General features: G+C 50.4%; 1 protein-coding gene across 10 annotated transcripts in view; it reads left to right on the forward strand.

Moving 5' to 3' along the window:
• CACNA1E (calcium voltage-gated channel subunit alpha1 E) overlaps window positions 1-12,807 on the forward strand; it is a 147,124-nt gene that overhangs the window by 4,159 nt on the left and 130,158 nt on the right. The window contains exon 1 of one of the 10 annotated variants that reach the window (XM_074546402.1): window positions 3,544-3,561. The exons of the other annotated variants lie outside the window; for them this stretch is intronic. The gene's annotated coding sequence lies outside the window, so the exon portion shown is untranslated. Of the gene's footprint in view, window positions 1-3,543; window positions 3,562-12,807 lie in introns of those variants that run through there. 10 annotated transcript variants of the gene reach the window in all.

Consider the following 12,807-nt stretch of genomic DNA (forward strand, 5'->3'; position numbering starts at 1 on the left):
CCGGGTGTGCAGCCCCTGCCCCAGGCATTGGAGATGTCTGAGCCTGATCTCTGCAGGAAAGCTCAAAATGATCAGGGGACCAGGGGCTCAGCTCCAGTGTGGTTCTGACAGGACTGCTGCCTATAAATCAGCACAAACCAGCTGGAAAGGTGCCTCAAAGCACAGAGGTGTGGGCAGGCCTGAGCCTCACCCCTGACAGCACATCCCTGGAGAGCCTCATTAGGCTGTGGCTAATGTTTTTCTCAAGTTCTCTGGTGCAGCCAAGAGCATTTGCATTCCCCTTGCCTTGTTTGCCCACCGAGCTGCAGGCAGAAGGTGCTGAGGCTCCCCAAGCAGGGCTGGGAAACCATAACCTGGTTTAAAATTAATTAAAGCTTGTCCTAAAAGGAGAACAGCACCACTTGTGCACGTTCCCATATCCTGGATGAGCCCCAGGGTGGGTCAGGGTGGTACTTCCACGTCGGTTTTGAGATGAGTTTTAATTGAAACCTTGTGTGAGAAAATCAGGCTGTACCGAAGGGGAGTTGCTCAAGATGGTGGCTAATTACTGTGATTAGCTGAGCAACACTTCGGGCTCCTCTTCCTCCTGCTCTGCCTCTCATCCTGGCCCCTGGGGAGTGAGTGGCTCAGGGAAGGATTATAAGCATCTCCCCTGCTTATTTGGGGGATTGGGAGATGGGGCACAGCCCCTAGCAATGGGGTTGTTGTCTATATGGCCTTTGCTTTCCCTAAAAATAGGAGATTTTCTCTCTGGAAGCAGCTTGGGAGGGGAGAATTATTGCTGTGGGCATGGCTGGAGCTGGGACCCTTCTTGTGGTGTGATACAGGGGGAGAAACTCCATCCTAAAACCTTACAAATGTGAGTTGGGACATATGGGATGTGTTGGGGAACAGGGGCAGCCCTTGAGTTTTTCTCCTCTGTGGGATTTTTCCCTGTGATGGGGTCCCTCCTTCAGTTCTGCCCCACCCAAGGCTGCCTTTGGGTGTTTGGTTCTGGCTCCCTAAACCCTAAAAAAGCCCTGTTTACAAAACCTGTCCCTGCTGTCTGCCTCCGTGGGCTGCGCTCCCGGCTCCCAGCGAAATGTGTCACTTGCACCCAGTGTTATTTTTAGAGCTGAGGTTTGCAGAATGCAAAGGCTGGGCAGGTTTTTCCAGGGTGCCAGATTTTCCAGGGAGGAGGAGGAAGAGGAGGAAGAGGGGATTGAGTTGATTTCTTGCTCGGTGCCACTGTGTGGTGGCTCATTACACCAGTGTCCTCTGGTGAGATGGTTCCACATCTGCGTGGGGATTTATGGATCCTTCATGTTCCTCTCTACTTGTCCTTTGTTGCTCTGTGCTCAGGGGTGTTGCTGCCTCTCTGATCCATCTTTGGCTCCTTCCAGCCCTTTTCCTTGCCTGGCAGCAGCTGCACTGTGTCCAGGGCTGGTTGTACAGGGATGTACAGGCAGCACGAATGGGCTGGATATCATCTGCTCTGGAGCTGTGGGGAGCTGGTCCTGCCAGCAGAGCTTTGCTTTATCCAGGTTCACCTTCACATCTGTCTCTGGAGCTCCTGCTTCTGATCCAGGCTGGAAAACCTCCCTGTACATCAGCCTGCTGTCCTGTAAACCCTCTCCTGCTCCTCTCTGCCTCCTGAGGTCCAGGAGAGGCTGCTCCCCTTCCAGCCTGACTTGTATGCATCTATGAACTCTTAAATTTTCCACTGAGCACATGTCTGCTCCTGTGTTTTTTCCAAGGGGTCTGGAGGTGGATGAGGTTGCTGGTGGGTACCAGATTCACGCTCCACACGTGTGAAACTTGGTCTCTTCTGAGGGGTTCATGTTTTTTTTGAGGAGGCACCTACAGGGGGCTGTGGAAACTGAGTCTTTATAAAGACAGTGTCCCAAACTCTGCAGTGTGACATGGGCACTAGGAGGTTGGCCTTGCTCTGTTGATAGTGGATGTGTATTCTGTGATTCTGTCCCAGGGCCATCCCCTCTGTAGATCCTGGAGCATCAGAAGTGCTGCTGGGTCCTGGAGCACTTTGCAGTGTCACAGGGGGTGAGGAATGCCCTAAAATGCCTTTTTGTGGGTTGGGATGATGCTGGGCAAGGAGGGGAGGAAATCAGTCCTCAGGATGATCCAGGGAATCCACGGACATCGTGTGTGTTGGACCAGGGTGTAAAACCAGCACACCATGGCCAGGCATGTTCCCCTAGCCTTGGAAGCAGCATTTTGGTTGAAGTTGAAATGCTTCTGTGGGGTGAAGCTGGTTTTACACCAGGCAAAATCATGAGAATCAGTAGAAAGGGTGAGAGGAAGGTAGAAGTTTATACAGCAACCAGATTTGATGGTAAGGGCAATAGGAAGCTGAAGGTTTGGAGGCTTCAGGTTTGAGAACCATCTTTTAAATCTGGTGCTGTTTTTCCTGTGGTGGATGTGATATAAAAAGCAAAACTGTAATGAAGTGTGTCTGCTGTGTTGGAGTAGATGCTTTCCACCAGATAAAATGACTTTTTTTCTTCCTTCTCCCCCCACCTTGGCACTTTTGCCCCCAGCAGATCTCTGCCTGGCTGCCACCCCACACCCTGGGCAGGCAGATCTATTAAAGACCTTGCAGGGAGAATTTCTCACTCTGCTGCAGGATTTTCCCCTTTTCCCACTGAGTTATGGCCCAGGTGTTGATCTGGCCCTTGGGGTGGCGTTTCCCATCTCCCAGCACTGCGTGGCCAGGGATGCTGCAGCATTCCCTGCCTGCCTCCTGTTCCAGTGCCTGCTCCCAGCCACCTGCCAAACCTCCCTCCGTGGCTGCCACATCTCCCTCGAGTCCCCTGTGGCTGCCATGACTTTGTTTTAGTCACTTTGTGTGCGTTGCTCATGCAGGGAGCACTCAGTGCTGCTCAGAGCGTTTATCAGCCTTGGAGCCGTCACCTGTTTCCTACTTGTTATTCCAGGTATTTAATTTGCTGCTTGAGAGCTGGAGCTTGTTTTTCCCTATGATTCCCTCTGAAGGGAGGTGGTTTTTCAGCTTCTGCCTTGGGGAGGGGGTGATGGAGAGGGCTTTGCTGTGCCTGGGGCTGAGCCTCAGAACTGCGCTCTGACCTGGCTCCATCCCTTACTGGGATTTTTGGGTGACTGGAGCTGGCCCAGAGCAAAAGCTGTAATCTGAATTAATGTTTTAATTATGCTGCTCTCTTCCCCAAGGGCTGTTCTCTTTGTTTTGAATGTGTTAAGCTCTTGCATGCATTTTTTTCCCTGCTCCCATCACCGTGCAGCTCTTTCCAGGATGAGCTGGGGTGAAGTGATGAAAAGAAAAGCTGAAGCTGCTCTGATGGCTCAAATATGTATTTTACTAATAAAGGCTTCCTCTGTGAATGAAGTGCCCAGCAGCAGGAGCAGAGTCAAAGCGAGGTTTTAAATCAGCTTGAAAAAAAATCAGATTGGAGAGGGAGCAACTGATGGTGTTTTCATCTCCCTCTGTTATTCCTCAGTTCCTTTAATAATTCAGGTGGGTTTTTTTTTTTCTCTATTAAACAGAGCAGACTTGGCAAATGAATGGAATGTGGCTCCTGGAGCTACAGAGTAAGTACTGAGCCTTGACAGTTCTCCTTTCTGGGTGATATCGGATCCTTGCTGGCAGAAAACACAAGTACCCTACACCAGGAATTGATCACCCTGTCTCGCAGCACAATATTTATTATTATTATTAATAATAATAACAACAACAACAATAATATTTTTTGCTGTATGGGATTGCACTGGAAGTGTTTCCATTCAGGTGTGATGGGCTAACTCATACTGGCACATTGGGGTGGGAATAGCCTCCCCATTCCCTCCACTTTAGGGGCTGCTCTAAAGCTAGGCTGGGTGGATGTGGCCACAGAAAGGTGCTGCCTGTGTGATTTTTGTGCCCTGGGAGATGTTCTGCACCCCTCAAATCACCCTGGCTGTGGTTGTGCATCACTGTGGGGAGAAGACAAATCACCTCCCTCGGGCCATGCATGGTTCCCAGCACATTATAGGAAATCTGTCTTGGAGTGCTTAATGTGTGTCCAAAGGGTGTGGGTGACTTGAAAAGGTCTCCTTGAGTGTTGGTTGCATTAAATGCCTTTATTTGGGTTTTTAATCCCTTTTCTCCCCCAGTTTTGGGGCGGATCTGGAGCTTTGTGCATTCAAAGGTTGAGTGCTGCAGGCTCTGGGCTGCTCCTGCTGTTCCCTTCAGCCGTGGAATGTAAACATTGCACTGGGATATAGAAACGTGTGAGGCTTTTAGTTTGTCACCTAAAAAAAAAAAAAATAGCTGAAAAGCCCTAGCTCTTGGATTAACTCTTGGCTTCTTGGATTAACTCTTGGCTTCTTGTACTAACTCCTGGCTTCTTGTTTTAACGTTTTCAGGTCTGTTTTCTGAAGCTGGGCACAAGAAGGGAGGGCTCAGAGGGACTGCTGGTGCAGCCCTGTTTTGGTTGTGGAACATTTTACTCTGGGGGCCTCTCAGCGATGCTTGGTGGAGTTGAGGGGGCTGCTGCCTCTGTTTCATCTTGTGAATGCCAAAAAACTGCATTTCTCATCTCTTCCCCAAACTCATGTTTTTCCGCATCATGTTTCTTTTCTGGGCTCTTGCTTGGTGTGTGTTTTCCTGAAGCCTCAGTGGCTGGTTCTGCTTTGGGAGTTGCCCAGCTCTGCTGCACCTCTAGTTCTGAGCCAGGATTGCATCTCATGGCACAGCACCTTGGGCTGGGCCAGCCTTTCCCCTCGAGTCAGCTGAATTTTCCCTGTTTTCCTGCCTGCAGACCCCATAAATAACCCAAACTTAGGTTTGCAGGGTCCCTGTAGTGGATAGGGGTGACACTTTGAGTTTTCAGCTCCATGGTGGGACCTGGGAGCTGAGCTTGGGTGGTGCTGGGAGTGAAGGGCTCACTGCCCAGCCTTTCCTGGATGGAAAAGCTCCAGCTGGGTCAGAGCTGGCCCTGGGGATGCTGGGGACACTCTGTGCAGGTTTGGCTGGGGGTTGAGCCCCTTGTTCCTTGCTGTGTCCCATGAGAGCAGGCGCTTGGCACAGGAGATGTCCCAGCTTTGCACCAGCCTGGTGGGGCTCAATGGGGAGCCCAGCAGCAAGGGTGAAATCAGGACAGTTCTGCTGGTTTAGGGTGAGCTCTCAACCCTGCCACTCCTCTCTAAGTCCCATGAGGTGACAGCCTGGTGGCTGCATGCTCCTTGCTTTCCAAGGCAGCGTGGGGCCAGCCTGGGTTTCCATGCCCTGCTTTGGACCTGGGGTGAAAGTGCAGGTTTTGCTTCTTAAATAATGAGCTGCTGCAGTGGGTGCTGAACAGCGACAGACCAAGGTTGCTGTTGTCCTTTTGTCCACAATATGCTGTTATGGAAGTGGGTTTTCTTCCTCCTCTTCCTTTTGACTTAATTTACACAGGGGAATTTCTGGGAGGCTGCTTCTACTACAGGTTTGGTTTGGGTTTTTTTTAATTTCTTCCTTTGCTACAGTAGCTTTATAAATTTATCACTGCTCTGATTTAGGGCTTTTTTTTTTCTTCTATTATTATTTTTTCCTTCTGGCATATGGAAATAGCAAGCTTGGGAAAAATGCAATCCGTTAGCCATTTCAAGCAGGCTCTGCATCCACGGGGCTCAGCAGGCTGAGATTTTTAGAAACACTCAGCACTGGCCTCGTGTTACAGCTCCTGTGGGATGTGGAAAGAACCCAAAGCTCTTTTAGAGATGCATTGCTTGGTGTGGAGCACCCTCAGGCAAGGTTTGTTTGGGGTTTGGGCTGTGTGCTGGGGTCTGGGAGAGCCTGGAAGTGAAGGAATCTTCACCCAGAGGTGTTGTTGGCTCAGCTCCTGGCAGCTTGCTGGGACACCCTTGGAAGTGAGCTGGGTACCTGGGCTTGCTCTTGGATCCCTACCGGGCTCTGGGTGATGTCTGGATCCATGCAAGGAGCCTTAAACCACTGTGGATTATCCTTGTGGCATTCACATTCTTTAGAAAAATCCCCTTTGCCCAGGATTTCTTCTCCTGGGAAACTGAGAAGCCTCAGAGAAAAGGAAAACAATTTTTTTCTCAGTTGCTTCTCCTGTGTTTTGCTGCTTTGGAATGTGTTTGGAGATTTACCCAATTCAGTTTACCCACAGGTGATTGTTCCATTGGATTCTGGGGTGAGTTGTTTTGACTCTTTGGCCAACTGGGGCCAAGCTGTGTCAGGACTCTGGAAAGAGTGACGAGTTTTCATTATCATCTTTTTAGTATTTAGTAAGTATCCCTTCTGTATTCTTTAGTATAGTTTAGTATTCTTTGATATAATATAGTATCATAAAGCAATAAATTAGCTTTCTGAGAACATGGAGTCAGATTCATCATTCCTGCCTTCATCAGGACACTCCCAGCAAATAATACAATATTATTCTTGTTTCCCAAAAGCTTCTCCAGAAGGGTCCCTTGGGTGCCAAGGCTTTGTTGAGTCCTGTGCCTCCTGACACTGCAGAGATGCTGAAAGCTCAGGGAGCTCTTTGCAGGTGGCTCCACACCTTCCTTGGGCACTCAGTGGTTCTGAAAATCCTCCCTGCTGAGCTTCTGGGGCCAGGTTTGCTCTGCAAAATAATGTGGTAATGTCCTGGGTTGACTATATAATGCTTTTATGATATAAAAAGCACCTCCCAAATTTACCCTGAACCAGAACAAATACATTTAGGGATGAGCCAAGGTGCGGCCTGAGTGTGCAAGGCTGGGGATCCACCCCGAGGGGCTGCAGGATGTGGGCAAACCCTGAGGGGTCGGATCTGCTCTGCTCTGCTCTGCAGAGGGCTGGCTCGTGTGGAGGAGTGGTTTTGGCTTGAGGGTGTCAGTGCTTTGGCTCAAGGGTGTTTTTAGAGGAAATATGCCAGATTTATGTCTTTGTGTCTTTGTGCTTCCTCAATAAATTCTGGAGTGGTTTGGGTGGGAAGGGACCTTAAAGGTCGTCCTAGTCTGGCACCCCCTGCCATGGGGTGTAGGGGGATACAGCATAAGTAAATAAAGGAAGTATAGAATGTAATCTTACCCCCTAAAGAGTTGCAGCTGAGCTAATCATTAAGAATTAGGAGCAGACCTGACTTTAACAGGCCACACCTGTAGCCAATCAGAAGAGTGTTATAAAAGAGTGGGTTGTTTGGTTGAGGGGAGCTGGAGTCAGTGCCGGCTGTGGGGATGAGGAAGAGTCAGTGCCTAGAGGAGGTGCCTACGAGAAACATCAAGGAGGCACAAAACTCTGGCAATATGGAATCCTTGTAATGATAATAGAACTCCTGCACGATAATGACAACAATGGAGGGACACCTTCCATGAGACCAGGTTGCTAAAAGTGGCTTTGAACGCTTCCAGGGCATTCACAAGCAGGGGAGGAGGGAAGAGCAAGGCTCTGGACACAAGGCCTGCTTTCCTCCCTGTGGGCATGCTGGAGTTGTTCCCTCACAGCAGGAAGGACCAGGACAGACCCTTTGCCTGTTCTCTGGGACCCATGGAAGTGTTCAAGGCCGGGCTGGACAGGGCTTGGAGCACCCTGGAGTCCCTGCCCATGGCACAGGGGCTGGAACAAGATCATCTTTAAGGTCCCTCCCAGCCCAAACCAATTTTTGAGCCTCGACCATTCAATGGGCCCCAGTGCAGTGATGAGCTGGTTGTGACCTGCAGCAGGGGTGACAACCTGATGGTTGCCAGGGGAGGGTGTCAGGGCTGTGGGGCAGAGCCTGTTGGCAGCTCTTGGAGAGGCCATAAACTCAGCCAGTGCTTGAGGGGGGAGGTGCCTGGTCCTGGCTGCAGTGCTGACCCTGTACCAGGAACTATCTGACATGGGGGATCCCATCTGGGTGCTCATAGGTTTTGAGCACCCCCTGTTTTCAGCTTGGGACTGTACAGCCCATTCCCAGCACAGGGAAGGGTGTAAAACCCAGGAACACACAAGTGTAGCTTTCCCAAATGGTGTTTCTGTGCTGCTGTGAGGGAGTTTTGATGCACCCCTGGCAGATCCACAGACCCTGGAGGAAGACTGTGGTTTTTTCAGGGTCACATGGATGGAGGAGGAATTGAGAATCTGACTCCATATTCTTAGAAGGCTAATTTATTATTTTATGATGTTATATTAAAGAATACTATACTAAAACTACACTAAAGAATAGAGAAAGGATACAGACAGAAGGTTTAACAAGATAATAATGAAAAAATTGCGACTCTGTCTAGAGCCTTGACACAGCTGGCTGTGATTGGTCATTAAGTTAAAACAATTCCCATGAAACCAATCAAACAATGACCAGTTGACCAAAAGATGAAAACTCGTGACTCTTTCCAGAGTCTTGACACAGCTTGGCCCTGATTGGCCAATGAGTCAAAATAATTCGCACCAGAATCCAATGAAACAATCTCCAAACACATTCCACATGAGCACAACACAGGAGAAGCAAATGAGATAAGAATTGTTTTCCTTTTTCTCTGAGGCTTCTCAGCTTCCCAAGAGAAAAACCCTGGGTAAACAATGTCCAAACCACATTCCTAAGCAGCAAAGCGCAGGAGAAGCAAATGAGATAATTATTGTTTTCATTTTCCTTTGAGGCTTCTCAGCTTCCCAGGAGAAGAAATCCTGGGCAAAGGGGATTTTTCCAGAAAATATGAATGTGACAGAAAGACTGGAGCCCTCACAAGTGGTTCAGCTGGCAGCTGACACACAAACAAGGTTCAAAGCAAGAAAATGACCTGGTTTAAACCCGGAGTGTTGGATGGCAGTCATGTAGCAGTGCCAGTCTGGGGAGGGTGGAGGTGTCAGCCTGGTCCCTTTTGGGAGGGATGGATTTTGGTTGCTGCCACTTTGAGCTGTGCAGGTGGGGGCTGGGGGCCATGAGGGATGATTGCTTGCTTCTCCCCAGCTCAGACATGCTGCTGGTGCTCCCAATGCTGCTGGCAGACGGCGGATGGCTGGCATGGGGAAAATCAGTGGTGTGAAGCTATTTAGGAAGGAGTGAGTGGGCATGAGGAGAGAGAGAGGGGGAGTGGCACTGCCAGAAATAGCCCTGGCGAGGGGCTGCAAGCCAATGGGCTCTGCTGGTGTCCAGTGTGGGGGTGGTGGCGAGCACAGGGCTGTGCTGGCCAGCTGGGCAGTGCCAGGTGGCCGTGCCAGGCTGCAGGAGGAGCCCCTGGTGTGTGCAGGCTGGGTGACACACGCTGCCAGTCTCACACCGCCGGGCCTCTGCCACCCTGGAGATGTCTCAGAGCTCCAGATGGCAGCTCCCTGGTGTAAAAAGAGCTCTGTGTGTGTGTGTGAGTGTGTGTGTGGCTGTGCAGGAGCCTCGTCTGGAGCCTCTCCGGAGCTGGAGAGGGATGGATGGGGGGCCAGCAGCGAGCAGTGTGAGGGACTGGTGTTTGCAAATGTGGTGAAGTCCAGCTCCAAGGGCACGTGCTGCTGCAAAAGGGCCAATTCTGTGGTGGATTTAGGAACTGACTGAGCTGTGGGGCACCACTTCAGCAGGGAGATAGGGCTGATCAGTCAGCTTGGGTCAGAGCCAAGCCCTTTCTAGATCTGTGCCTGTCCTGGCTGCTCAGTCAGGGCTGTGGAGAATGTTGGGCTGGACTGGTGCATGTCTTATACAAAGAAGAAATGGGATGTGCATTGCTCTTTTCCTGCTGGACCTTCCCAGGCTCCAGCTTTCAGCAGCACCAAGCTTGGAGATTGGGGCTAGGCTGTTATTCCTGGCTGTTATTTCTGCCCTCCTCTGCTCCACGAATTCATCTCATCCTAAATTTCAGCTCCTTTGCACCGTGCTCAAGTGTCCCACAAAGCATCTCCCTGGCTGAAAGGTTGCTGTGGCAGGAATTATTCTGAGGAACATGCTTCAGAGGGCTGGAACAGCAGAGAGGGAATAATGGCACAAAGGGGAGAAGGAGGGAAGGCAGGCACGGCTCGGCGCCAGCGATGGCAGCGGGCGGATGAAAGGAGGAAAAGCAGCGCTGGGTGAGCTCTTGTTGGGAGAAAAAGCACTCAGAAGAGAGGGAGCCCAAGGATAAAGCAGTGGCTCTGGTCCAAAGGGAGGTGCTGGAGCTGCTGGCTGTGAGGAATCAAGGCAGATGGGGGGTGATCAGCACTGCTGGGCAGGATTGGCATTGGGACTGGGGCTGAGCTGTGCTGCTGGGGGGAGAAGGGGCCACTGCTGGTGGCTGGGGTCCAGCTGGGTGTATCTGAGAGAGCAGTGCCTCCAAATGATGAGCTTCATGCCTGTCTTCTTGCCCAGATGGCTTCCAGAAGCACAGACCCTTCACTTGGCACCTCAGCAAAGCATCAGGGCTCGTGGCCAGGCTGGCTCAGACCCTCTGCAGGGTCCAGCCTTTGGCAGCCAAGAGGAATCCCTCAGCCAGGCTTTCCTGAGGGATTTGGTGGTGTCCCCTGAGCAGGAGAGGGGCCCCTGGGACTCCCTGGGAGTGTGTGTGCATTGAGTAGGAGGTGAGAGCTCTGTGCTTGCTGAGCCAGGTTATTAGTCCTGGTGGAAGAAGCAGGATTTGCTGAAATGTTCTTTTTAGCTCCACGATAACATTTATTTGTTTTGTTCCCATCTCCCCAAGTGTGGGAGAAGCTGGGCTCAGAGGATGAGCTCTGGGGGTGTGTGGCAGCTTGGAGTGGCTGAGGATGGCAGGAACAGGGAAGGATGAGGAAGGGGAGGGGTTGGTCCAGACTATTGGCCCTAAGCAGCAGAATGTCCTGGATATGCTTTCCCAGCCACTAGGGAAGCTGGTTGCTTGCTGAAGGGTCCTTAGGGCCTGATTTCAGTATGTGTGATGCTGCCAAGGCAAAAAATCACTTTTTATTGTCCATTTATCCCAAGCTAGGATAAGGCAAATCCACTCTGTTCTCTGTGGCAAAGAGCAAAGCAAAAGGAAAACATGCTTTTCCTCCGTTAGGGTGGAATCAGGAAGGTTTTGGTCTGTTTAGCAGGGATTTAGGGCTCTGATCTGTCCTAGTGCTTGTCAGGCTGTAGCTGCTGGTGAGGACCCTGCAGTGGAGGATGCACAGCACGTGGTCTCCATGGAATTCTGGAATGGTTTGGGTTTGAAGGAAACTTAAAGATCATCTTGGTCCAGCCCCATGGGACACCTTCCATGAGAACAAGATGCTCAAAGTGGCTTTGAACACTTCCAGGGATGGAGAATTCACAACTTCTCTGGGTAACCCGTGTCTCACCACCCTCACCAGGAGGAATTTCTTCCCCCTGGCATGGCAGCCCAGACTTATCCTTTATCCCCTTCCCTTCTTCACTGTGCAATTTGTGCAAGAGACTGTCTTTGTTTTTGCACAAATAATGAGACCTTTCCAGCAAATCTTTGCGCATAATGGGAGCAGGATTGAAGGAAGAATAAAGCCTGCTGTCGCTCACCCTCGTGGCATCCTTTTGTTTCCCCCTCTCAGGGGTGCTGTGACTCCTTTTGCCAGGAATCTGCTGTTTCCAGGATGGAGTAATTACCTGTGCAGGTCTATTAAGCACTGACACACATTGTGGTTTGTGAGTCACCTCAGCCAAGGCTCTGTTGGAAATCAGAGCTTGTTTTCAGTGCCTTTGCCAGGTTAAACATTGATTTCGTGGCCACGGGATGCTGCCATCCAAGCTGGGTGTCCTTGCTGCCCCATCCCCAGCTCCTGGCTCAGGCAGGTGTTTTTTGGGGAAGCCATCAGTGTTTTTTGGGGAAGCCAGGGTGCTGGTGATGCCTGGGGTGCAGCAGGTGTGGGAATCCACAAAATCAGAGGGTTTTGGGAAAGCTGCAAAAGGCAGGCCTCAGAGACAGCAGAACTGTGATTAGAGCTAAGCAGTAGCCATGAAACTGGTCAGCAGAAAAATTATTAAAAAGTAGAAAAGCAAGGACAAACAGAACAGTGGTCTGTGTATTAACACTTGGCTAGAATAATTCTCTAAGCTGCAGAAAAGTTTATCTAGCAAGATATTAGGAAGGTTAAAGCTTAATAATGGAGCTCTGTGCATTGTGTTTTAAGGCTTACAAGCAGGTGTTGTATTCAAAATAAGCAAGCATTGTTTTACCAAAGGTACATGTGCTTATAGTGCTTGGATAGAACTATTGTCAATGTGCTTCTACTTTGTGCGATTGGTCAAAAACCTTAAAAAGTAAGTAACATTGATTTCTTAGTCTGCTGCCTGAGATGTGAGCTGGTGGCATCTTCCCATTGTCATTTCCTTCTCCATCCACATCAGATCCTCTGTATGTCTGTGGTTTCAAGCTGACATGATGTCCCCCAGCAGCAGCAGTGCCCTGCTCTCAGCTCCATCCTGCAGGATACCTCATTCCAGGTGGAAGGAGCCAGGGCTGGCTGCTTTTTACCAGCAGATCTTCCCAGAGGCTGCTCTATTTATTTATTTTTAAAAGCCTTTTCTGTCCCTGTTGCACAGCAACTTTAACACACTCTGGCTCGCTGGGCAGCTCCTGCTCCTCTCCGCGGCTTGGCAATTCTTCAGCTGCTTTAGGGCTCAGGGGGATGGGGATTGATGCTGAGCTCTGATGTGCTGTGGGTTCGCTTATCCTCTCTGAAATGTGCCAGCTCAGGCTGAGCTACCAGGCTTGGCAGCACTGCTTCCCATATTCCTATTCCCTGGGTGTGGGAGCAGCTGAGGTGTGATGTGCACAGTCAGTGCTGCTGTGCACTGTCAGGAAAATTAACCCACAAACACCAGAGGTTTGTGTCCAAAAAGGAGACAGAGGAGTCCTTTTACTTTATTTCAATAAAGGGAGAGGCCATGGGGCATTCCCCTGGGGTCTCTCACATTTTTGGAGGATGCAGCCTCCTTTTGATCCCAA

This window comes from Zonotrichia albicollis, chromosome 8 (assembly GCF_047830755.1).
Source record: "Zonotrichia albicollis isolate bZonAlb1 chromosome 8, bZonAlb1.hap1, whole genome shotgun sequence".
Lineage (NCBI taxonomy): Eukaryota > Metazoa > Chordata > Aves > Passeriformes > Passerellidae > Zonotrichia > Zonotrichia albicollis.